Source organism: Marmota monax, unplaced genomic scaffold (assembly GCF_021218885.2).
Source record: "Marmota monax isolate L192 unplaced genomic scaffold, Marmota_monax_Labrador192_F-V1.1 WCK01_AAM20220418_F8-fsc00051, whole genome shotgun sequence".
NCBI classification, from domain to species: Eukaryota; Metazoa; Chordata; class Mammalia; order Rodentia; family Sciuridae; genus Marmota; species Marmota monax.
In genome coordinates, this window is record NW_026695202.1 from 7,081,336 (window position 1) to 7,106,061 (window position 24,726).

Sequence of the window (24,726 nt, forward strand, 5' to 3'; positions counted from 1 at the left end):
GGTGATAGTACTTGCCTTGTGGAGTGTTGCAAATGTTGAATGTGATAATCTGTGCAAGGATCCCACACCTGCGCGAGGTGTTTGATAGAAAGAAACGGCAGCTCCTCATCTCTAACTCAGACACCAGCTGTGCCTTCAACCGCAGGGCCTGGCTTTGCCCTGACTTTGAGCTTATCTTTCTACCAAGGTGGATCCTTCACCGACTCCCATGCCGAAGTCAATCGTATTGTGGCTTTTGCCATTTTCGTCATAATTTGGTAAGGAGATAGTGAAGGGTGTGTAATGTCTCCACTAGACAAGTTAAAAAATGTCCCACAGACTTATCCAGGATGCATCCTGACCTGGGTGGCTCCAGAGACCCCACACCTGTCCACTCACAAACCAAGTGGATGCAGACACAGATTTTGTGCAATGGCACAGAAGACATGGTCTTGATGTGGGCTCATCTGCCTAACTCTTGTCAGTACCTTGCTGGAGTCCCTTTCCTGAGGCGGGTAGGGTGAATCTTGTCCTCTCCTCTACTTCCTAGTTAGTAGGGGCCCTTCTATGACCTGTCCTGTTGTTGCTTTGGAAATTCCACTGCTACATTCATTCAATGGACCTGGCCCATTCCGATACTGAGCCTGCTGGAATCCCTCCGAGTGCCTCTGGACCTTATGATATTATGTATCACACCACCCACTTGGTCTTTTAGGCCCTCTTCGTTTTTACCATGGAGATGACTGCAGTAGTTGTTTACCATTCAAGGTGAAGTGTGGTGGAAGTGCATGCACTGGGTGGGGGTTCCGGGAAGGCAGAGACCATACCTGACACTTGGATGAGGCCTATACTGTAGAGCCACTGTGGAAACCAATGGATATATAAAGCATCGAGATGGTGGCTGTACCAGTTTGCTCTGGCTTCCTTAACCAAGTATCTCCGACTGGGCTTAAGCAACAAAAAGGGACTGCCCCACCATTCTGGAGGCTGGAAGTTCAAGGTTAAGGTGTTCCAGGGAGGTCTCTTCGTAGCTTCTTGCCTTGGCTTATCAATGGCCGTCTTCTCCTTGTGTCTTTACATTCTCTACCTCTCTGCACGTCGGAGTCCTAATCTCTTTTTATAAGGACACCAGTCATGTTGGATGGGGACCCAACATCCGACCTCATTTTTACCTTAATTACCTTTTGAAGTTCACTCTGGCCACTCTAGTCACATTCTAAGATTCTGGGGGTCAGGACTTGAGAACAGAAAGAGAGGTGGGGACACAATTCAGCTCCCAACCACCTCTGACACTTAGTACCTAAGTGCTGCCTCCTCTTTTCCTTCTAGTATGTTCTTTCCTTCCTCTTCATTCCTCCCTTCCCCCAGTAATAATTAGCACTGTGATCAGATTGTCATAGATGCCAAGTGATTCTCATAAACAAAATCAAGCAGAAGTATGAAACACCTTCACAAAAGAAAAAAAAATCTAATCTTGCACAAAGCGCAGGAAAAACAACTTATTTAAATATCAAACTATCTTTATCGTGTAAGTTTTTCCAACCTTCCTTTGAGAATCAAGTAAATTAAAATTCACCAAGAAGCCCCTAACTGCTGGGCACGTGCTTATCGCGCTTGATGACATCAACCTGGCTGGGTGAACATTACTATTCCATTTTGAGAAAAGTGGACCTCAGGTGACAGAAATAACTTGCCCAAAATGACATGCCTATCCAAGGCTCTGTGTTTGAGCACTGTGTGAGGCCAGCTTTGGGGTCACCAATGTGAGACTCAGACCCTGGACACAAGGCATTCAATGTCTGGGGAGGGACCACATTTTTCAACAGACTCCAAAGCCAGTTAGCAGGTGATCAGTGCTAGAACTGATTTCAGTTTTTTTTTTCCTGGTGGGGGAGGGGGTACGAAGGAGGTAATATTCTTTTAATCTATTCTTATTTTTAAAAATCGAATTTTACTCTGGCCCAAAGTAGAGTCCAAGCATCATTTTCCCCAATCCCTTCTGCTTTACAGAATCTTCTGTGGCCTTCTGGAGGGGTTCCATCTGAGCTGACCAAAGCTCTGGCAGATGAATAGAGGGAGGCTGGGTGGAGTGGAAATGGGGCTCAAGGTCAGGGACAAGGAACTTTTGCTTACCATTTAAGGCATGAGTGCATTTAAAATGTAGATACTATTAGCCATCTGCAACTTGGTATTTACCCAAAAGGGAATAACATGAAAGTCAAGTGAGGAGCTCAGACTGCAAAATGCTTTGCAGATTGGTGAAGAATTTAAATTCTTTATATATCAGTGAGTCATCCCATGTTTAATGTCTGACAGACGAGGAGGGCTGAGGACAGTGAGTCGCTCCCGGCTCAGGGTGAGAGGAAGTTGTAGGGTTCCTGGACTTCAGAAAGGCCAGACAGATGTTCTGTCTGCTTCGGTGCATCAGATAGTTGTTGTGATCTCGATCAGACTATGCACCTGTCTGGGACTCGGCGTCCTCATGAAGGACAAGGATGCTCACACCAAACTTGAAGGGTAAAGGGGGGTTTAAATGAGGGGTTAAATGAGATGAGCGATGCAGTTTCGTTGGAAGCAGTGTCTCACCCCCAGGTCTCACTGCTCACCAGCCCCTCACACTACTCCTTGGCTCTCACGACCTGTGACCGGAGCTCATCATCTTTTTCCTGGATGGATAGAGTCACCTTCTAAGTAAATGTTCTCCTGTCTCCGATATGTGAATTTACTGATACCTTGTCTGTATCCAATCTTTCTGTGGTTCCCAAATGTCTGCACAGTGAAATTCACGTGTCTCTGTAACATCGGGACCTTCCCGACTTGACTTGCTTCTCCTTCCTCCTCTTTCCCTGGATCTCACCTGTCCATCTGCTTCTGTTGCTGGAGACTGATATGCTTCGGTGAAGCTGGTGGCTTTCTCTGTCCCTCATCTCACAGTCTCTTCCCCCCCCCCCACTCTGAATCCGCCTCACAGTCTCCTGTATTTTCTTAGTGTTCAATCTTAGCCTGGGCTATATGGAATAAAAACTTTACTTAATAAGATGATCATAAACTCAGATAATCTCTACATAAGCCTGGTGTCGGATATGTTGTAAGTTCTCAGCGGCTGTTCATACTGTTACTACTTTAAAACTATCATGGTTTTGTTCAGATTAATAAAATACTTTTTAAATATATATATTAGTTTTAACCTTTTTCTACTAAATGTTTACAAACTTGCAAATCCAGAGTCATTGCTCACCTATTTATTCAAAGATCAGCAAGGTGTTTTCAAAGCATGGGTTACCTTTCCTACCCCCACCCCCACCCCTCTTTTTTTTTTTTTTAAGTCTGAGTTCTATGGCTGAGATAGAGGGTCCCGGAAGTTTTCCTGGAGAAATGCTTGCACTGAGTCTCCAAGTCTCATGGTCTTAATCTAAGCCAAGAAAGAGGAGCTAGAAATGAGGAAGATAATCCTGGTTACGGGAGAGGCATCAGCAGTCTCAAAGAGGGAATGTAGATTGTCGGGAGCTGCCCTGGGTGCAGACGCCTTTCAGTGCTGGTGCACTGGGTTCTGAACAATTACTGCCTTCCGTCTGGCATGGCAGTGCCACGTCGCAGTAACTTGGGCATTACCCCAGCTCCCATAACAAGGTGTGGCTCCATGAGCAGGCGTCACCCACTGGGGTTGAGTTACCCTCACCTGTTCCTTGGTAATCCCACCCCTTTGCCCTTTTTGGGATAGAATGTTCCATGGAACCTCCTTTATGTGTCCCGTAATAAGAATAAAGAATTCCAGTGCTCTCTTTCCACAGACCCTTAAGATCAGAGGGCCATCATGGATTTTGAAGTTACTTCTGTGTGTTTGCGTGCTTTCTTGGTCATTTTCTTAAGCTATTGGGACAGTCAGATTTTGTGAGCCCAGCATGAGGTCGCCAGCTAGGAGAGTTGGCGATCGTAGGTGGTATGTTTGGGAGATGGAGAGGTGACTTTGGCTGGATCAGGGTGCAACAGGAAGAAGTGGCACTGGGCCTGGTGGGACCTTCCTCTTCACCCCCGTCCCAACATCTTTACTGTCTCCTCCCTCAGCCTGGGCTGCCCTCCATTCCCACTCACCCAGGCCTGCCCATCAAAGCCCATCCGACAAGTCCCAGCATCATTGTTTCCAAAAAGACTTAAAATTTCACTGGGGTGGGGGGTGGCTGGGGATGTGGCTCAAGCGGTAGCACCTCACCTGTCATGCGCAGGGCACTGGGTTCGATCCTCAGCACCATATAAAAATAAAGATGTATCCAACGAAAACCGAAAAATAAATACTAAAAAATTATCTCTCTCTCTCTCTCTCTCTCTCTCTCTCTCTCTCTCTCTCTCTCTCTCTCTCTCTCCTCTCTCTCCTCTCTCTCTCTTTAAAAAAAAAAAAATTCACTGGGATGGGGACCCAGTCTGTTTGCTCACTGTTACATTCCAAGTGTCTGGCCTAGTGCATGCCATTTTTATTCTTTTGTTCATTTTACTCCATATTCTTCAATAAATGAAATATGCTAAAATGGTTTTGTTCCTATCTAATACCTGCTCCCCTTTCTTCTTACGAAAGGAATGGCCCTGTAGTTTAAGGTAGCAATGTATCAGTTCCAGGCAACAGATCATGATGCTGCCCAACAGAAATATAACAAGAGCCACAGATGTGAGACATGGTTGTCAATGAAAACTTTCTAGTTGCTACATTTAAAAACTAGAAAGGGGGGCTGGGATTATGGCTCAGCAGTAGAGCGCTTACCTCACCCGTGCAAGGCCCTGAGCTCCATCCTCAGCACCACATAAAAATAATAAATAAATAAATAAATAAATAATAGTTTTAAAAAAAGTAGAAAGGAACAGTTGAAACTGATTGTGATATTATATTTATTTGATAGTATATCTTATTTAACTTGATGCATCTAAAATGTTAGTATTATATATGGTTAGTATATTTTATTTCGTATATTTTACTTAATAAATCCAAAATATTGGATAGTATAGTATACTTAACTCAGTATATCCAAAATATGTGATATTTTATGTTCTTTTTTGTATTAAGTCTTTGAAATCTGTATATCTTATACTTTGCATCTCTCTCTGGACTAACTACGCTTCAAGATCTTAGTAGCCAACCATAGCTAGTGGCTCCCTTTTTGGCCAGTTTAGTTCTAACTGGGTGAATGATCCATTTCCTACTTTCCCAGACTCCCTTTCAACAAGGGTCTGGCCACAGGGACCCAGTTCTGACCAACAAGGTAAAAAGGGAATTTGGCTGGGGCTTTCTGTAGGAGCTTTCACTTTCCTGATTAAAGGGACTTAATGCCACCCTTTGTGCCACCCCTTTCATCTTGCCTTAAAAGCAGATGTGCCATTAGGCCATTAGGCAATGTTCAAGGGCAGGGGATGAAAAACTTTCTATAAAGGGCAAATAGTAGATATTTTTAGGTTTGCAGGTCACATGGTCTCATTTTCAAGTACTTGACTTTGCTATCATAGTGTAAAAACAGCCCAAGACAATAAGAAAACAAGTGTGCTTGGCTGTGTTCTGATAAATGCTTATTTGCAAAAACAGTGGGGGAGTCAGATTTGCTCTGTGGGCCATTGTATTAGTCCATTCTTCGTTACTATCAGAAAAGACCTGAGGCAGCCCAATTTTTAAGGAAAAAGAGGTTCACTGAGTTCACAGTTCCAGAGAGTCAAGGGCAAGGTATCACCATTGGCTTGACTCCAGTGAGGACCTCATAGCAGATGGGCAGTGGCATCATAATAGCTGAAGAAAGTACCGGAAGAAAAGATCATACCTCAAAACAGGAAGCCAGGGAGACTGGGGTCCTATAGTCTCTTCTTAAGGCATGCCCCCAGGGGACCTAGGACTTCTCACCAGGCTCCATCTCTTTAAGTTCACCAGCACCCATCACCACACTGAGGATAAAGCCTTCAACAGATGAACCTTTAGAGGACACATGAAACCATGTGCAAACCACAGCTGTCACAGATTGCTATCCTCTGATCCACAGAACTGCAGAGATGCCAGCTCAGACTCTGGTGGCCACTTCCTGACTTCTACTTACGTGGGAAAAAATAAATCTCAATTCATCTCAGCCACTTAGAATTGGTTTTTGTGTTACTTGTGGCTGAAAGCAACCTCATGGATACTAGAAAGATAGAATCGGTGTGCCAGTTATAATTACTAGCCCTTTTCTCTCAAGATACTCTTCCTTTTTAAAAAATATTAACACAGAGATAATAAGCTGACCACAATAAGATGAATACCATCTGTTGAGAACCATTTGTTTTATAAACTTTATTTCTTATAACAACTATCATTATTCTGGATTCATTGAGGAGGAAATTGAAGCTCAAAACACAGTCATCTTAAGTCACATACTTAATAGGCAGCAGAAAAAGGGCTGGAATTCAGATCCCAGGCAAATCCAAAATCATTCAGAAATGAATCGCCTACTCTGTGCTGCGAACGTCTTTGGTTACTTAGGAAGATCCATGAGCAGAAACAAAGGTCCTTACCCTGGGGAACTTGACCATCTGTGCAGTGGATTGGAAGATGCTTTGGAAAAAAAAACAATGTAAAGGAGTAAGTCCAGAGGGGACCTTCCCAGGGTGCAGTCTGCCGCTGCACACCTCCGTGTGCTGCCTAATGTCAAGAAGGTGACAACTGTGCATTTCCCCCGGCGTGGCGGGCTCAATGAGGAGGGCCTCTGTTTCACTGATCTTAACACAAGTACCGCAGGCATTGAATGCTGGCTGAAGGAAAAGTCAATCGAATCCATATCAACCTCAGCTATGGGCTTGGAAGTTGCCCAAGAAACACGGATATCAGGGTTAGTTCAGTCCAAAGATTCAACAAGTATTTGTGTGGGTGCCCAGGTGCCAAGGCTCCAGGAGACTGGGTCAGTCTGGGGAAGTGTCCAACTTACTGTCAGTGGTAGAAACAAGCCAGGGCTCAGAAACTCAAGCAAAGGCTGTAGAGACCTGGCCAGTGACTTCCAGGTAGCAATGGCTGGGGCCGCCCTCCCAATGCTCACACCCACTGAGGTGGCATGTTTATTCTCTTGTCAGTGACCCTGCTTCCAGACCCAGGAGTGTGTGCATTTTGCGGTTTTTATTAAGCTGTCACCAGTGTGCACAGTCTGTTTGTAAACCTGCTACAGAGAGTGGGCGAGTGCAAAATGCAGGAACCTTCTGTTTGTTGCAGGTGAGTGGAGGTCACCTGACCATTCAGAGTTTGGAAGACTCAAGTCAGATACAGGAACACCACACAGTGGGACACTGAGAGATGGGAGCTGAGACTCAATTTCGGCACCCACTCTGCCCTGTATCCAAAGATCAGTGCAGAAACACAATGGGGTCCACAGGACACACACACCCCCTCCTTTCCTGTTCAAGATGGAAATCACTTTATTTGAGTGCCTCGGGTGTAAAGGATGCCTATTCTTTGACTTAGATTACTTGCCTTATGGGATAGAAGAATCTAAATGAGAAACCTGTCTCTACTTTCTAGCCATTAAAAAAGAGGTTAATATTCAAGTGAATTTCAGTGGTGCAAATTCGATCCTGAAATTTGATTTGGGACTGTAATTCAAAGTTAAATGGACCACAGTGAACAACTCCTGGGCCTGGGAACTTGGACAGGTCACATCTGCTCTCTGAGACTCTGCTTCTCTGTGCAATGAGGGGTTAGACTAAATTATCCCTAAGCCCCTGCCCACATGGCCACTTTAGAATTTAAATAGATTCATAATGACAAGGAATCCAGGGTTCCTCAGCCTGACCAGATATCAGAAGCATTGTCCAAAAAAAAAAAAAAAAAAAAAAAGTTTCAGGTCCAGCCGTGAAGATGCCGATTCAGAAGGTCTAGCTTAGGGCCTAGATATATGTGTATTTTTACTAGGCTTCTGCGATTCCTGCTCACCCTGGCTGGCATTGGAGAACCTCTAGAGGAACTGAAAGCCTTTAGCAGCCAGCCCAGATCTGAGTCATTTTTTGTTATTTCGAAAGGTCTCCATGGGTAAAATCACTGACCTCTCTCCAGTGCTCCTGCTCCATCCATCCATCCATCCGGGCCTTGAAACAGCCCCATTTGCAGATGGCCTCCCCAGCTACATTATTCAGATCATTCTGGGGGGCTGGGGAGAAGCCTTTGTGTTTTGCATCTTTTGATTCCCTTTTGTCCCAAAGAGGCAGAGGGTTTGAGGGCGGGAACAATGCAGTCTCACTCGGACTGGGCCGGGTCCTGTGATGCCAGATCGGGAACTTGGCCGACTGTCCCATTTTCCCGGTTTGGAAAACGGGGAGCGAGCGCGTCGGCTGGTCTCACGTGTCACACGTCCGTCGCTCACACAAAAAAATTTTTTTTTAAAAAGCTCACAGATGCTTTGAGGATTAATAAGGTGCTTGGGAAAAGGGCAGTTTCTAAAAACGTGGTGTTTGGATTGAACGTTGATAAGGAGCCAGTCAGTGGTGCCGTGCGTGCCGGAAAGAGCACGAAATTAGAGAGGATCTGGTGTGATGCCAGGGGACGGAAATATCCCAATAGAAATCCGGGCCAGAGGAGCCCTGGCGAAAAAACAGCGTCTTCTCAAAAACTCAAGCATGCAACAAAGGTGTCAGGCTGAGGGTGGGGAGGCGGAGGAGGGGACTCGCCGGAGAAGGGGTCTGGCCCAGTGGGAGTGGAGTGGGGGGCCAGGCAGGAGGGTCCCCGAGGCTCAGGCCCGGGATTCTAGGAAGACGGCTTCAGCTGGGTGGTTTTGCCAGCCCCATCCGGGTACCCGGCAGCCCCAGGAGGTGGAGGAGAAAAGGCTGGGTCACCAATTCCCCAAGTGTGGACATCCCCCCTCCCCACCCAGGGAGGACCCAGGTTGGAACTGCAGCTCAGAACCGCAGGAGTGGCCAGGAGGACGTTCTCTTCCCAAACAATAGAGCTGGAAGCCAGTGTGCAGAGCACTGCAGGCCAGAAAGGGGCAGGGTCACCAGAGGACTGGGACTCTGAGACCCCTCCTCATTCAGAATGATGTGCACCTACGAACTGCAGAGATGTGTGTGCCCTCCGTACAAGTCAGCTACATCCACGGTAAATAAAGCATAGCAAATGCCAGACATTCGAAAAGGGGATTTAAAATAAACATAAATGGAAGTTCTGATATTTTGTTCCCGTGTCCACTGTTTGCATTCCCTGCGTGACATCCCTCCATTATAAGCCAGCTTCTATAGCCCGTGCTCCCATGGGCGTCACCTGAAGGTAGAGTAGAGGCAGGAGAATGGTGGGGGGGAGGGGGTAGAGGAGCAGGGGACATGCAGACTGCAATCCCCTGCATGACTTCTGTCAAAATGAACCCAACTAATATATGTGATTATAATGCTCTCATAAAAAAATTAAATCACCTGTGGGTCTCATATATGCAGTAGGTCTTGGATAGGGGCTCAGAATCCCAGGTTTTAACAGTGCCCCGTGGATGTTGATACTGTTGGTCCAGGACCCCACTTGGAGTGATTGCTTTTATTATCCCTTATTAATTTTATTACCACTTCTATCACAAAAGCTATATGGAGTGCAAATACCAAGTTGCAGTGATCCTCGGATGGAGCAGGCTCTCTGGGGGGGAGTAGAAGAGAAACCTCCTCTATATGCTTCATAGGGTTCTCACTCTGTAAATTTGGGATGGCGGGGAGCAGGAACCTGAATAAGCTCCCTGGGTGGCTATGTGGCCAGTAGTAGCCTGGGGACCAGAGGTAGAGAAAACCTGGCTGTCCAAGTCTCCAGATTCCCGTCTAAAGGCCTTTCTGTGGTTTTGGCCTTCTCCCTACAAGCCGGCACAGCTGATAAGAAGTCTGGGAGCCAGTGTTTAAATATCACATTATCATTGTTTTGCTATTTTTCTGAGGCAGGTGTTTGGAATTCACCTGGCCCAGTTCTCTCATTGAGAGCTGTCAAGCTGTGGCTCGGCTCAGCCTGGCTCCCAGGATGGCTGGCTCCCAGCTTCCCCCTTCCTTGACCAACCTTGGCTGAGCCTCGTGGGGCCTGCCCCAGTCCCTTCCGATTAACTCACCCCATGGGCCAGTGAAGGACGCCAGTGTCCTGGCTTGACCTGCTCGCTGTGGGATCCAGCATCTCCCAAAAGACCCAGAACACAGTAGAAAGTCAATAAAATTCAATAAAAACTTGCTGAACAAACGAATAGAATTGCATTAAATAACTTTGACACACCAACCTTCCTTTCGCAAACAACTAATGCGTTGTTAATATTAACCTACTGCCTCTACTTTGTGTCAGAACATGGGTCTGAAGCCAGGGGTCTGAGGACATTTTTGAGCAGCACAGACGGTTATCTATCTGCTCTTCAACTTCAGAAGGAGGAATAATTAGCAAAGAAAATACCAGGGATCTGCAGTCATGTGCTGGACAGCAGGAGGCTCAAGGAAATGTTGGTTTCTGCCTCCTCCTTCTCCCCTTCCAAACATCCAGTAAAATTAGGTTTCCTAATGATGAGCACTTCTGAGACTGAGGTTTGCTTCCAGATAAGGAAACTAAGACCAGAGAGGTTAAGTCACATGGCCAAAGTCACATAGCAAGGAGAGGACCCAGTGGGGGTTTGAAACAGAACCAGCTGCTGCTGCCTGACTTGGGTCCTTTCTTTTTTCATTTCATCAGTTTCCCGAAGTGGACTCCCTGGCCATTTACATCCAGATCACACCTAGGCCTTGTTAAATGCAGAGTCAGTGGTCCCTTGATAGAATCTGACTTTCATGGTTGGGAGCAAAGAACCTACATTTTTAATAAAAAGAGCAAGCAGGTCAACTGGGAGGTCCACAAAAATTTGAAAGCCATTTCATGCCAGCTTCCTCTCTAACTATGGAGATCCTTAAATTCATCTTAGAGATTATCACATTCTGAACTCGGTGCAATCATTATTAAAAAATTCTGCTGTAATAAGCTGCAGCAGCAAACGCCTCACTGAAACCCACCATCAGCTGAGCACTGAGCACTGAACCCACAGTGGGTCCCCGTCACCCTCCCCGGGTCCGACCACCCTGATGGTGGTTCTCTCCCTCTCCCGGAAGAGCAAGGTGGTGACTTTGAAAAGCCAGCCAGAAATACCAGGGAGAGTCCTGCCCAATTTCTTGGGTTCAGATCCCTGTTAGGACGGGTTCTGCAGGGAGCCTGGGGCAGGGATTAAAACAGGCATTTTTAAGAATGTGTCACAGTCCCTGGGGAGGGAACCCTGGGAAAGAAGAGCATCCAGAGCTACCCCGACAAGAGTGTGCTCAGGATAACAAAGCCGGGGACAAGGACACAGGGCTCCCTGGCTCCTCTGCAATATGCCTTCGCCTGCAGTTTAGCTAACAGTGTGTCTCTGGGCTTCTGTTGCTATCAAATTTATGCCTTATGAAATGTCAAAAGGGGGGCGCCGCTTCTCCAATACAGCAGGAATTTTCTCTCTTTTTTTAAATGTAATGCCCTCCTGGAGGAATTTTTGCAACCCTGGATAAATATTTCTCTGTCAATTCAAAGAGCTTATAACTTTTCCAGAAAACCACCATTGCCTCTTTATGAAGCAGTTCTGCCAAGCAGAGGAGACAGGGTACCCCGGGGTATGCCAGGCACTGTGCATTGGTACCCACAGCTGAAGCCACACGTTTCTTTTTGCCTGGAGTAGCCTGGGGAAGGAGGAGGCGGCACTGCCTCCTGCCGTATTCAAGCAGGCAGAGGTTCTCACTTCTGCATGGTGCCCAGCGCCATGGATTCAGAGTGAGGCTGGAGGCAGCCCAGAAGGCTTTAAACTCAAAGTGGCCTGAGTCTGCTCCAACGGTTCCTGGCCACACCTCTGACAGGAAGCCTGCCGAGATTGCTGCAGCCTAATGATGGCTTCCATAGAGAAATGGATCTACCCTGAGCCTTATTCCTGACCAGACACATTATAGACATTATCACTTTTATTATTCCATGAAACCCTGGGGGAAGTGTGCTTATTAACCTAATTTTGAAATTTAATCTCAGTGTTCAGTTTAAGGAGTTAAACAGACCTGGAGTGAAATCTCAGCTCCCCCTTATTCAGCTGGGTGATATTGGGCAAGTTGCTTACCTCTTCCGAGCTCCAGGTCCTCAGCGATAAAATACAAATCTTACTGTATCTTTCAGGCTTGTGAGAATTGGTGATTGCAATTGTTATATGTGGGGCTGAGCATTGTGCCTGGCACATAGTAGGCACTCAATAAAACCCTAGCTATTGCTACCATTAGTGTCGCTCTGGAAATCTGCTGTAGAGAGGGGCAGAGCAAGACATGGAGGCCAGGTTTGTGCTCAGCAACAGGACAAGGGGGAGACGCGGTTTTTATACTGGTGGTCAGGGGGCTGCTAGGAGCCCTTCAAAGATGATTATAGCATCTATCATGAGCAGGGGAAAGGTCAACATTCAAAATTAGGAGCACAGCTCCTGCTGAATGTGCATGGCTTTTGCAAATGGCATAAGCCTGCAAAATCAGAAGCCAGACCGTCCTGATTCTGGGACTGTCTATAGTTGGATGCAGAGACTTGGCTCAGGTGGGTCTTTGTCAGTAACACTGTGGCTCCGGCCTCTGGTTTTCCACACAGAAGAGTGTAAACACAAGATGCAGAGAGGCCCACGGGCTATCTGGAGGGACCTGTCACTGCTTAAAAATGTCATCCAAATCGGATGCTGAACCGCCAACTTGAAATAAATCATGCGAACTCAGCATTAAACTCCAAAATACATGTGTTCGTTTTAGGGATAATATTTTTCCTCTCTTGGAAAAAATCTTCCAACAAAATGGATACTCCAATACTCGAAGCAGACACCAAATTGATTCTGTTGCTTCTGAAATCCCCCAAAACATCAATGTGCTTTTTTTTTTTTTGTCTTTTCCTTGATTTGGTACTGGAGATTGAACCCAGGGGTACTTAACCACGGAGCCTCACTAAGTTGCTGAGGCTGGCTTTGAACCCTCGATCCTCCTGCCTCAGCCTCCTGAGCCGCTGGGATTACAGGCCTGCAACCATCTGCCTGGCCATCACTGTGCTTGTATACCCCTGGGGAAAAGTGCAGACTTAGGGCAGAGGTGGCCTGACTTGTTAATCTCCTTAATCATGAGCCACTATCAGGAACAATTTTTTTGAGCATATTCTTTAATATATGTATAAATATCTACACATGACATGCATGTATTGTAAGATTATATATTTCATGTGAGGAGGCGTGTCAAAAATGGAAATTTTACACTGGATGAGGTGAAAAATCAATGTGAATAGAAGTCTTAGGAGTTTCTCCCTGTGCCTCCGCGGTTCATTTAGTAAAACCTCTTGTACAGACACTGCTTTGAAGGCTGCAAACTGGAAGGATACTAGAGATTCTGCTGGCCATCACCTACCTTCCTGCTCTGTCCCACATCCTCAGAGGGCCATCTTGGCATGTGGCAAAGGCATAAAAGGTTACAGAGCAGCTTGTCTCTTTCCTTCTTTCTAAGTACTAGAATCAAAATACTTGGGGAGAAGAAGGAAGGGATGTCAACTCTGTTCTTCCATTCTCCTGGTTATTTTTGTTGTTATTTTTTGCTTTGGAAAGCAAAATTGGTCCAGAGTGGAGACCAGAAGAAGAATTTAGCATTTACTGAGCATATACTATGTATCAAATTCAGTGCTTAGTAGCTATTAGAGTTCCTGTTTGCTACATGGTAGATGGGGAGGACCATAGAAGTAATAAAAGAGCCCAGCTCTGTGCAGCAGAGCTAGGATTTTAACCTCCATTTTACTCCAGTGTCTGAATTTTACCACTTTGCTCTTTGAGATTTCATTATATATTTGATTTCTGTTAATACGGGGTGTGTGTATGTGGGGGAAAGGTTCAGATTAAGTGGTCTACATTATATGGACCTGTTAAGAACAGATGGAAGCTATCACTAAGGAGGATACTCCGGCTTCCCCTCTTCAGTTTGTAGGAAGAGGTGGAACAAAAGATCCCCTTACTGAATGGCTCTTCAGAACTCACCCGGAGTTTGACAAGCTCTGGATTTCTGGGCCAACTCCAACTTGCTGTTTTACCCATAAAATTTTACTGGAAGATGCTTGTTTTCCTGCTACAAAAGCCAAGTTGAGTAGTTTTAACAGAGATCATAGGACCACAAACCCTAAAATCTTTACTCTGTGGCTTTTTACAGGAAAGGTCTGCTTGCCTCTGTCCTAGTCTGGAGATCTTCATGTCATTATGAATATGCACCCTTTTTAGGACCAAAAAGCATGCATCCTTTAACCTACATATGTATATTTGTTCTATTTATGAAACATTTATATATGACACTGTTCTATTTTCTTATCTTAAAGCATCTACCCGAAGGAGAAATTGAAAAATGAGTTGAAAATGAGTATGAGGTTAGGTATCTATTTCTAGCACCCCTAAGGGCTATTTGCCCCTTCTCTGGTCTGGAGACATGGAGACTAATCTAGGTTATGATTTTTAAACTTGACGTCTATGGGGCAATCATAAAGTTGCCACAAACAGTGAAAGAAACCAGACCTGGTGGCTCATGTCTGTAAATCCAGGAACTAGGAGGGGGTGGCAGGAGGATTACAAGTTCAAGGCCAGTCTCAGCAACTTAGTGAGAAATTAAAAAAAAAAAAAATTAGGGGCTGGGGTTGTGGCTCAGCAGTAGAGTATTTGTCTCTCACGTGTGTGAGACCCTGGGTTCAATCCTCAGCACCACAAAAAAAAAATAAATAAACAAAGATTGTGCCCATGTATAACTAAAATAATAATAATAATGATAAATTTTAAAAAGTAAATTAAAAAAATTAAAAGAACAGGCTCAATGGTAAAGCACCCCAGGTCAATCCCTAATGTTAAAAAAAAAAAAAAAAAAAAAAAAAAAAACGGTGAAAGAATCATTTCCAACAATATGGATTTAAATTCAGTCTCATATTTGTGCCTCTGCTATATTGTATTTATTGGACTGGTTTCATTCAAAAAGAGAATTTTGTTCCTCAAAATAGTTTCAAAATGCACCAGAATCCTATTTCTGATGAAGATGGAACAATCTGGTCTGGACTTACCTTCTCACTATAAAATACTAGGAAATGGGACAAAAATTCCTGAGCTGTTCTCAGACACTGGCTAGCAGACAGCTTAGGACTGTGACCCCAAGAGGAATAAAACAAAGGCATGAGCCTCACCATGCACCTCGCTGTCTGCTTGGAGGTGCTGACCTGGGGGTGTTGCCTGGTGGCCTTGCAGAGATGGAGAAGGACTGTAGTTCTGGGAGGCCGTGCAGGTGGCAGTGTGGTAGGCAGAGCCTGGGAGGAGGAGGGAATGTGGAGCGCTCCAGGCATGTACCTAGGGATCGTGCAAGTTGGTGGCTAACCGCTAAGCTGCGTGCATAGCATGGAATTCCATGCAGCTGGGCAAAGAATGAAAGACAAGCTCCAAGAGCTCAGTGATACCCAGGATGTTCTGCTGAGATCCAGAGGCGATGTGGCTTACTAGTGAGGCTCAAGTCGCCCTGGGGACGTGGCTACTCCCTATCTGTGCTGAACAGTTTAGAATAGAGCCTCGAAAGCAGGAGCCTAAGCTAGAAGTCAGGTATCTACCTGCAGAAAAGATACGACAGTCTTTGAGGGCAGAAAATAAAATATAATTCAATTAGAAAAATGACAAAGACACAGAAAAGATGTGACCGGGAGAAGAGTCAGGCAACAGGAACAGAATTACAAATGACTAGATGAAGGAATTATCAGACAAGGACATGGAAAGAGCTGTTCTCAATATGCTCATGGATTTAAAAGCAACTATGGAGATAGGAAGAAGAGTAAGATATTAAAATGAACCAAATGAAACTTATGGGAATGAAAAACGCAATATCTGGAGTGAAAAATGGGCTGGGCGGGATTAACGGCAGATTGGGTTCTGGAAAACACCAGCCGCACCTAAAGACACGGCAGTGTAAAGGAGTCAACCTGAATCAAAAGAAAGAAAGAAAAAACAGACTGAAAAAATAATGCAGAGTCTCAGACTGGGGCTGGGGCTCAGTGGTAGAGCCCTTGCGCTCCACATTCCCTCCTCCTCCCAGGCTCTGCCTACCACACTGCCACCTCACCCAGTGTGTGAGGCACTGGGTCTGATCCTCAGCACCACATAAAACAATAAATAAAATAGGTATTGTGTGCATCTACAGCTAAAAAAGTATTTAAAAAATAATGTAGATTCTCCAACAACAGCTCTTGATGCTGTGAAGCAACATGAAGTGGAAGAGCCTGATTTCAGCAAAGGGCTAGAGGACAGAAACAGGGAAAGAAAAAGACTTGAAGAAATAATGATTGAAACTTTTTCAGATTTCTTAAAAACGACAAACCCATAGGTCCAAGAGGCTCAACCAACCCCAAGCAGTACAAACACAGAGAAAACCACACAAGGTATATCCTAATCAGATCGCGGAAAAACCAGTGACTAGAGCAAGTCTGGAGACCAGGCACAAGAAAGGACATGTGATGAGCAGAGATTAAGGATAAGAAAGAATTGGCTGCAGGATCCAGACCAAAGCAAGGTCCTTCCACCTTCTACCTCAAATTCATATGCTGAAGTTCTAAACCCCTTGGCTACATTGGGAGGAAGAAAGTAATCAGTGCTCTATGAGGTCACAGGTAGGGCTCTGAATTGATAGAATTAGTGGCCTCATAGGAAGAGAAATCACTTTCTCTCAACCCACTGGGGGACACACCAAGATGAATATTTATAAGCCCGAAGGGAAACTTCTCCAGAAACTGATAATAGTCCACCTTGATCTTGGGCTTCTAGCTTCCAGAACTTGGAGAAAATAAATCTCTGTTGGCTAAGCTGTGCAGCCCAAGAAGACTAGTATGCCTATCAGAACTCAGTCTTTGTCAACAAATTCCATACCCAGTGAAAATGTTATTCAAATAGGAAAACAAAGATATTTTCAGATGAACAAGAGAACTGAGAGGAATTTATCATCAGTAAACGTGCACTATGTGGTTTACCCCAAGTCACTCAGGCTGAGGAGAAATAATGACAGATGCACGTTACACAAAGTGATAACTAACTCCAGAAATGCAAAGTACGACAGAGAACAGAAATGACTTTCTCCCTCCTCTTATGAACTATCTTCAGAACTGGCCTGGTGGTGCATGCCTGAAATTCTAGCTCTCTAGGAGGCTGACCCTGGAGGATGGCAAGTTCAAAACCAGCCTGGTCAACCAAGTGAAGTCTCAAAATAAAAAGTGGGCTGGGGATAACTTGTCTCACAGCTCAAGGCTATGGGTTTGGTCCCCAACTAAAATAATAATAATAATAATAATAATAATAATAATAATAATAATAATAATAATTTCAAGCAAAATTAATCAAAGTATGTTCTGGGGATTAGGGCCTACTTTTTCTTCTATTAGACACAGGGTCTCTGATTTTATTCCTAGATCCTTGATCCACTTTGAGTTGAGTTTTGTGCATGGTGAGAGATAGGCTCAACTTCCTTAGTAAGACTCCTTTGGCGCAAGAATTAGAATCAAGAATCAATAAATGGGATGGTCTCAAACTAAAAAGTTTCTTCTCAGCAAAAGAAACAATCTGTGACGTGAATAGAGAGCCTACATCTTGGGAGCAAATATTTACTCCTCGCACATCAGATAAAGCACTAATCTCTAGGGTACATAAAGAGCTCAAAAAACTAAGCACCCAAAAAACAAATAACCCAATTAATAAATGGGCCAAGGACATGCACAGACACGTCTCAGAAGAGGATATACAATCAATCAACAAATATATGAAAAAATGTTCACCATTGTTAGCAATTAGAGAAATGTAAATCAAAACTACTCTAAGATTTCATTCACTCCAGTCAGAATGTCAGCTATTATGAAGATAAACAACAATAAGTGTTGGTGAGGATGTGGTGGAAAAGATACTCTCATACACGGCTGGTGGGACTGCAAATTGGTACAGCCAATATGGAAAGCAGTATGGAGATTCCTTGGAAAACTGAGAATAGAACCACCATTTGACCCAGCTATCCCTTTCCTCGCTGTCTACCCAAAGGACTTAAAAACAGCATACTACAGGGTCACAGCCACATCAATGTTTATAGCAGCACAATTCACAATTGCTAAACTGTGGAACCAACCTAGATAAATAGAAAATAAATTGTGGCATATATACACAATGGAACATTACTCAGCAATAAAAGAGAATAAAACATGGCATTTGCAGGTAAATGTATGGAATTGGAGAAGATAATGCTAAGTGAAGTTAGCCAATCCTAAAAAAGCAAATTCCAAATCTTTTCTCTGATATAAGGAGGCTGATTCATAGTGGGGTAGGGAGGGGGAGCATGGGAGGAATAGACAAACTCTAGATAGGGCAGAGGGGTGGGAAGGGAAGGGAGGGGGCAGGGGGTTAGAAATGATGGTGGAATGTGGTGGACATCATTATCCAAAGTACATGAATTGGTGTGAAAATACTTTGCAACCAGAGAGATGAAAAAGTGTGCTCTATATGTGTAATAAGAATTGTAATGCATTCTGCTGTCATATATAAATTTAAAAAATTAAAGTCATTATGAAGTCATGAAAAAAAGAAATATGTTCTGGGACTTATATATATAGAAATAAAATAAAATGTTTGATAATTAATACAAAATGGGAGGAATAAATGGAAGTGTACTATTTTAAGTTTTGTGTTATATCTGAAGCAGTGTAATATTATTTGAAGTTTCATTAGAATACTTTGACAATTCATGTTGTAAAACCCGAGAAAGAATTAGAAATAGAATTGAGAAATTATATATAATAATCAACAGTGAATATAAAACAGAATACTACAAAATACCCAATCCAAAAGAAGATAGAAAAAGAGAAAAAAAATAAGAACAAAATGCAGAAGAGAAAAACACAAAACAAATAGTAAGGTGATAGATGAAAAACCAGCTGTATTGATGATTATATTAAATATAAATGATCTAGATGTGCCAATCAAAACGCAGAGTTTGCAGAATGAATGAAAAGAGTAAGATCCAAATCTATGCTATCTAGAAGAAATTCACTTTAAATATAAATTCAGAGATGGGTTAAAAGTGAAAGAGTATATTATAAAGAACATAGAGGCATATGGCACAATGGCAAAAGAATAAATCCATCAAGAAGACATTAAGATTCTTATTCCAGCTTAAAATGCATGAAGCAAAGCATAATGAAACCAAAAAAGAGAAATATGCACAAATCCATGATTTTAATCAGAGACTTCAGCATTCCTCTATCAGTAACTGAGAGAATACAAAAGTTCAGTAAGGATATAGTAGACCTGAACAATGCTCTCGGTCAACCTGGCTTTATTGCATTTATAAAACGGTTTCTCCATCAATAACAAAAAATGCATTTTTTCAAGTGCACACGGAACATTAAACAAAATCGGCAGGAATTAAGTTCAGTATGCTCTCTGACGACAAAGAATTAAGTGAGAAATCAATAACACAAAGACATCTGACCCAAATGCTTGGAAAGGTACTCAATTCACTTCTAAATAATGGATGGGCCATAAGGAAATCATGGAAAAAAACAGAGAATGTTTTGAATTAAATGGAAAAAAAAAAAAAACCCAGCATCTCTAAATTTGTGAGATGTCACTAAAACAATACTCAGAGGAAAAAGCTTGTGGCTTTAAACATTTTATAAAACTGACTAGTTCCTATGTGCTCATTTTACAAGAAAACGGGGGGCATAGACATGCTGAGTGATTTCGATAAGGCTACCCATCAGTAATGGTGGAAATTAGGATTAGACTCTTCTGGATTGATGTCTTTAGCTTTACTCTGTCTTTTAACCCTTTTTCTTTAGAGCTTGCATGGTGTCACTGAGTCACCTGTCTAGTGACTGTTTCGTCACCTCATTCCCTGCGGCATCCTCGCCCTGAGTGGTTATCCTTGACGGGGGTTCAGCAGCATGCTGGAGGATGCAGAACAGGTGTAGTGTAAGCAGCTGCTGAGAAGCCTCAGGTCAGGAGGAGCAGGACACAGCGTGGCGAGGTGACCGCTATGCCCCAGAGGACACTGATGGCAAGAGGAAAGGGGAAGCCCATCAGGAAGCTCCTGGTCCCTGCCGTGCTGGGGAAATCCATTTCACAGCAGCTGTGGTGTGGTTAAGTACCCTGCCCAACATCGGGCAGCTGGCAACAGCTCCTGGATTTGCATTTTGCTCTGTACGGATCTCAAAAGCCATGCACGCTGCAGGGTAGATCGTTGCTCCTTGACTCTAATCCACTGCTCTAAGGTAGGGAACGAACATAATTATGCTTTTCCTTTCTATAAAATTCACCGGGCTTTCCTGGTTTCTATCCCCTGCAGCTCTGGGTCTCGCCTACGGGAACCTACCTTCCTTGCATTGCCCACCCTGCTCTTGGTGCAAGTCCAAGGGTCTACTCTCCATTTCAGCAAGAACTTTTCTCAAGCTATAATCCTTTTCCTTTTGGGAGCTGCCAAAAAGGCCATAATCTCAATTAGGAAAAACGTTTTGTGATGGAAGCCAAAGCCAGCTGGTATGATCCTTGGGGATTAGCCGGCAGGGGACATCACAAGGTCAGGGTCCAGCCTGCTGGGCTGCCTGAAGTCCACCAATGGGAGCTAGAGTGCACACCCGGGCCACATATCCGCAGGTGAGAGGCTGTTTCCTTTCGGGGTTCTCCTCCTGTGCACCTCCTCATGTCTCCAAATGTCTCATAGGACATGGAAAAAGACAACTCTAATTGGCTTTTCTAATAATTCCTCTGATTCCCACTCAAGGACTTAAACTTGCTCAACACAGTAAAGCCTAGTGTGGCCTTTGGAGCCAGGCCTGTTGGTGTTTGGACCCTGATTCTTCTAATTGTGTGGTTCAGGCAGGTCATGAACCTGGTGGTCCTTCATGAAAAGGGCATAAATAATAGTCCTTACCTATAAAACTGTTGTGAGAATTAAATGAGTTAATACCCAGTCATCCCCGGTGTCAGAGACAGACTGGTTCCCAGACCATTGAGCATATCAAAATCTGTGGCTGCTCAAGTTCCTCATATAAAATGATGTAGTATTTGAGTACGACCTTCCTAAATCAGAGGGCAGAGGTGTCTTCCACATGAAATCACCTCTAGATTTCTTATAATTAATATAATGCAAATGCTATGTAAATAGCTGTTACACTGTATTATCTAGGGAACGATGACAAGAAAATATGTCTTTACAAGTTGGTATGGATGCAAGATTTTTTTTTTTTAGTTGAATCTTGGTTGAATCCACAAATGCAGACCATGTGGGCACGGAGGGTAGCTATATGCAAAGCACATGGAGAGTTTTGCTGGCTCACAGCAATGCAATGCTCACATTGTTTATATTATTTTGTTGCCAGGAGTCTTTGTTGAACAGGGTCAGTTCCCACCCCCTACTGTGTTGCTCAACAATCTGGGTTCCAAGAGGCAGAAACTGAACTCAGGTTGGCTTAGGCCAAATGGGAAGTTTAAGGGTAAGTCTAGCTTCGGGTATGCTTTGCCTAGAATGGCCCCTAACCTTAGTAGATGTGAAATAATGATGCTGGGAAAAACAGTGAGCAGCTTCATTCAGAAAGTTTGTAAGGACTACAATATGAGAGGACTCTGTATTCTGGAGCATATATATTTTTTGGGGAGGGGGACTTCCAAATGTTCAGGTCCATTTGAAACTTCAAAAATATTTTCTTCTTATATTCATTCATTCATTCATCAATTATTTGACAAATTTTTACTGAGCCACAGCTATGTGCCAGTCTGCTGGGAACATGGGAGACACAGTGCAGATGTATGAAGCAGGCAGCCCTGGCCTCATGCGCTCGGGTTTCAGTGGTGGGTGGGGAAGGGAGAGCCTGGATGCAGGAGTGGGTAATCAACAGGACATGATGGAAGGAGAGGGAAGGGAAGAAGTCGGGCGGCGGTCGACAGTACAGAGGTGTATTCCACATGAAGCGTGTGTTATAAAAATCACTGGGGTGGGTCGGGGGTATTTTATGGACTGGGAACAAGTTTAATGTTCAGAATTGATGGCAGTCCCTCGTTTGCTAGAGGGAGACATTCGATGTGCAGGATTTTCACAGGATCTTGAACTCTTGAGTACTTCCCCCGTTGCTCTTTGCAGTTGTACTCCCAGGGATGCAAAGGGCCAAGCTCTTCTAGTTAGTGATGTGGCAAGGCGAAGGAGTACCTGCAGGGACGTCACAGGGTCCCAGGGAGAGGCCTAAGTGTGGTGCTCATGTCACTGTGCCCAGGGTGATGGAACGCACCAGGAGGGAGCCAGCCGCCCAGACATGGAGGAGGGGGAGGAAAGGGTTCTTCACTTGCATTTGTGACACAGAAGCTGGAACCTAAATTCCCTGGGAATAGCTGCATGAGCTTGGTGTGGGGCTGACGGAGGCCAGTGTGTGCTGCAGCCAGTGAGGCTGGTGTTGGGAGGGACAGAAAGCACCATTTGGCTCTTGCATGAGAACCCTGTCTTCTCCAGCAGCACATTTCAGAAACTGCATAGTCACAAAGATAGAAAAACGACATGGAGTTAGTCGTCCCATTGGTTGAGTTCCAGAGCATTCACCAGGCTATGCTTTTCTATGAAAGCAAGTTTACTTGAGGACGAGGGCATGAGTCCCAACATCTACCCTGCCTTAGTTTGTTTTCTGTTACTATAACAAAATACCCAAAACTAGGTATTTCACAGAGCAAAAAGGTTTGTTTAGTGCATAGTTGTGAAGGCTAAAAAATCCAAAATGGGGCAGGCAGCTTCATTGGTTTGGCCTCTAGTGAGGTACCCTTTGGCTGTATCACAATTAATGTATGGCATGCAGGAAGCAGCATGAGGGGAGGTGGGAAGAGTGAGTGCATATGGCAAAACAGGAAGCCAGAGAGAGTCGGGCACCAGGCTTGCTTTTTCTGACAACTCCATCTTGTGGGAACTAGCTCACTCCTTGGGACCAGCAGCCATCCCTTCCCAGGTTGCTGCTTCCAAGATCTTGCCACCTTGCATTGTGCTCTGCTCTGGCTCTTAAGGGTTCCACCATCCCTCAGCATTGCCACCCTGAGGATCACGCTTCTTAACCACATCTAAAACATAGGACCCAACCCCTACCCAGGTGGCTGTGTGGGCAGGTGGGCTCAGGGTCCCTCCTGAGGGGGTGATTGTCTTTCTGTCTGTCTGTCTGTCTTGCTGCATGCCTGCCCCTGAATAGTCATCACAAGAGTTAGAAGACAGTAGGATACTTAGGTCTCCCTCCTGAGCCCCATGTCCCCTGAGCTCTGCAATGATGCAGTCACTCCTGGGAAGACCTGGATGAAATGCAACCTTGACAGCCATTTATAATTGTTCCATGTGAGTGGGAGGGGGCAGCTGCTCACTCAGGGTCTGAGCAATCTGTCCTGCTCACCCCTGGCAAACACGATTAAAGGACTGCAGGTGGGGACCTACTTCCTAAGGAGAGGCTAATACATCAAAGAACAATGGCGTCAGCAATAGGTTCAATTCCATGTGGTCTGTGGGTCACTCAATCTGAGTCTCCTTTTCTGTATAATGAGAACAATGGAACTCGTCTCGCAGGACAGTGGTGTTGTGTCTGAGTGATCTCAAATGTTCAAGGTCACACAGCATTGTGCAAGGGTGCATTACAAAGAGTCTTAATAACAACAACAAGGGCATCCTTACTATTATTAACCAAGGATGAGGCTCCTTTCCTGTCTGGATACCCTGTCGGATGCAGATGCTGGTTTGGATGTGCAGGACGTGACTCATGGTGGCATTTGCTATGCAACAAGGACAATAAGAAGTAATGGTAGGGACACCAGATTTAGAATTGCAAAGTCTAAATTAATTACAGATTAATTCTGTAACCCTGGGCAAATGCTGTGCTTAAGTTTTTCTGATGGTATAAATTCACCCATGAAAATAAATATTTAGAACATAGTTGTAATATTAAAACAGTAAGCTGGGCGTGACCCCGGACCATCACCGCCTGCACCTCTGAAGACCTCTGTGCGCCTCTGCCTCATCCCTCTGCTCTGGTCTCTGTACCGTCCTCCTCTTCTCGCCTTGAATTTTAAATCTATCCTTCCTGCAAGCGAGCGTCTCCTTTTCTCAGACACCTGTTGGGAAGTGTGAAGGACCTTGTGCTAGACAGCGCAGTGCACTTGGCCACCGGTGCAGTGACCTTGGGTCGAAATCCACAGTCGGCGCCCACTCACTGTTTTTCTTGCAGCGAGATGCCCCAATTTCAACATTCGAGTGCATTTTATTTTCCTGTTCTGTTAGGAGGCAACTCCTTTAAATTTCACCTCTTCTTAGATTGAGAAAGCAGGTGAGTCAAATGCCTTGAGATTTTGTCTGAGGTTCCCCAACTCTCCTTTGGCCATGTCGTCCTTGGGGAGCAGGGTCTGGGCTCTACTGCCCACGCTCAGAGGCATTTGCTGCCAAGGGTCAGAGGCTGGGTGTCGTGGTTCCAATATTGGATCTTTCTTATATTGTTACTCTATCTGCTCACGTGACAAACCTTTCCTGTGACTATGTTCTAGTTGAAAAGCTTTGGTGTTCAGTGCCAGGGGCTCCTGATTCTGTGGGACAAAGCAGCACGTGGGTATTTATGCCACAGAGCACTCTGTGGTATGAAGAGGGACATTCAGGTGCTTGGGGACAAGAGGAGAAGGGGACAACACACAGTTCAGGGAATACTCTCCAGAAGAAGTGATGGCT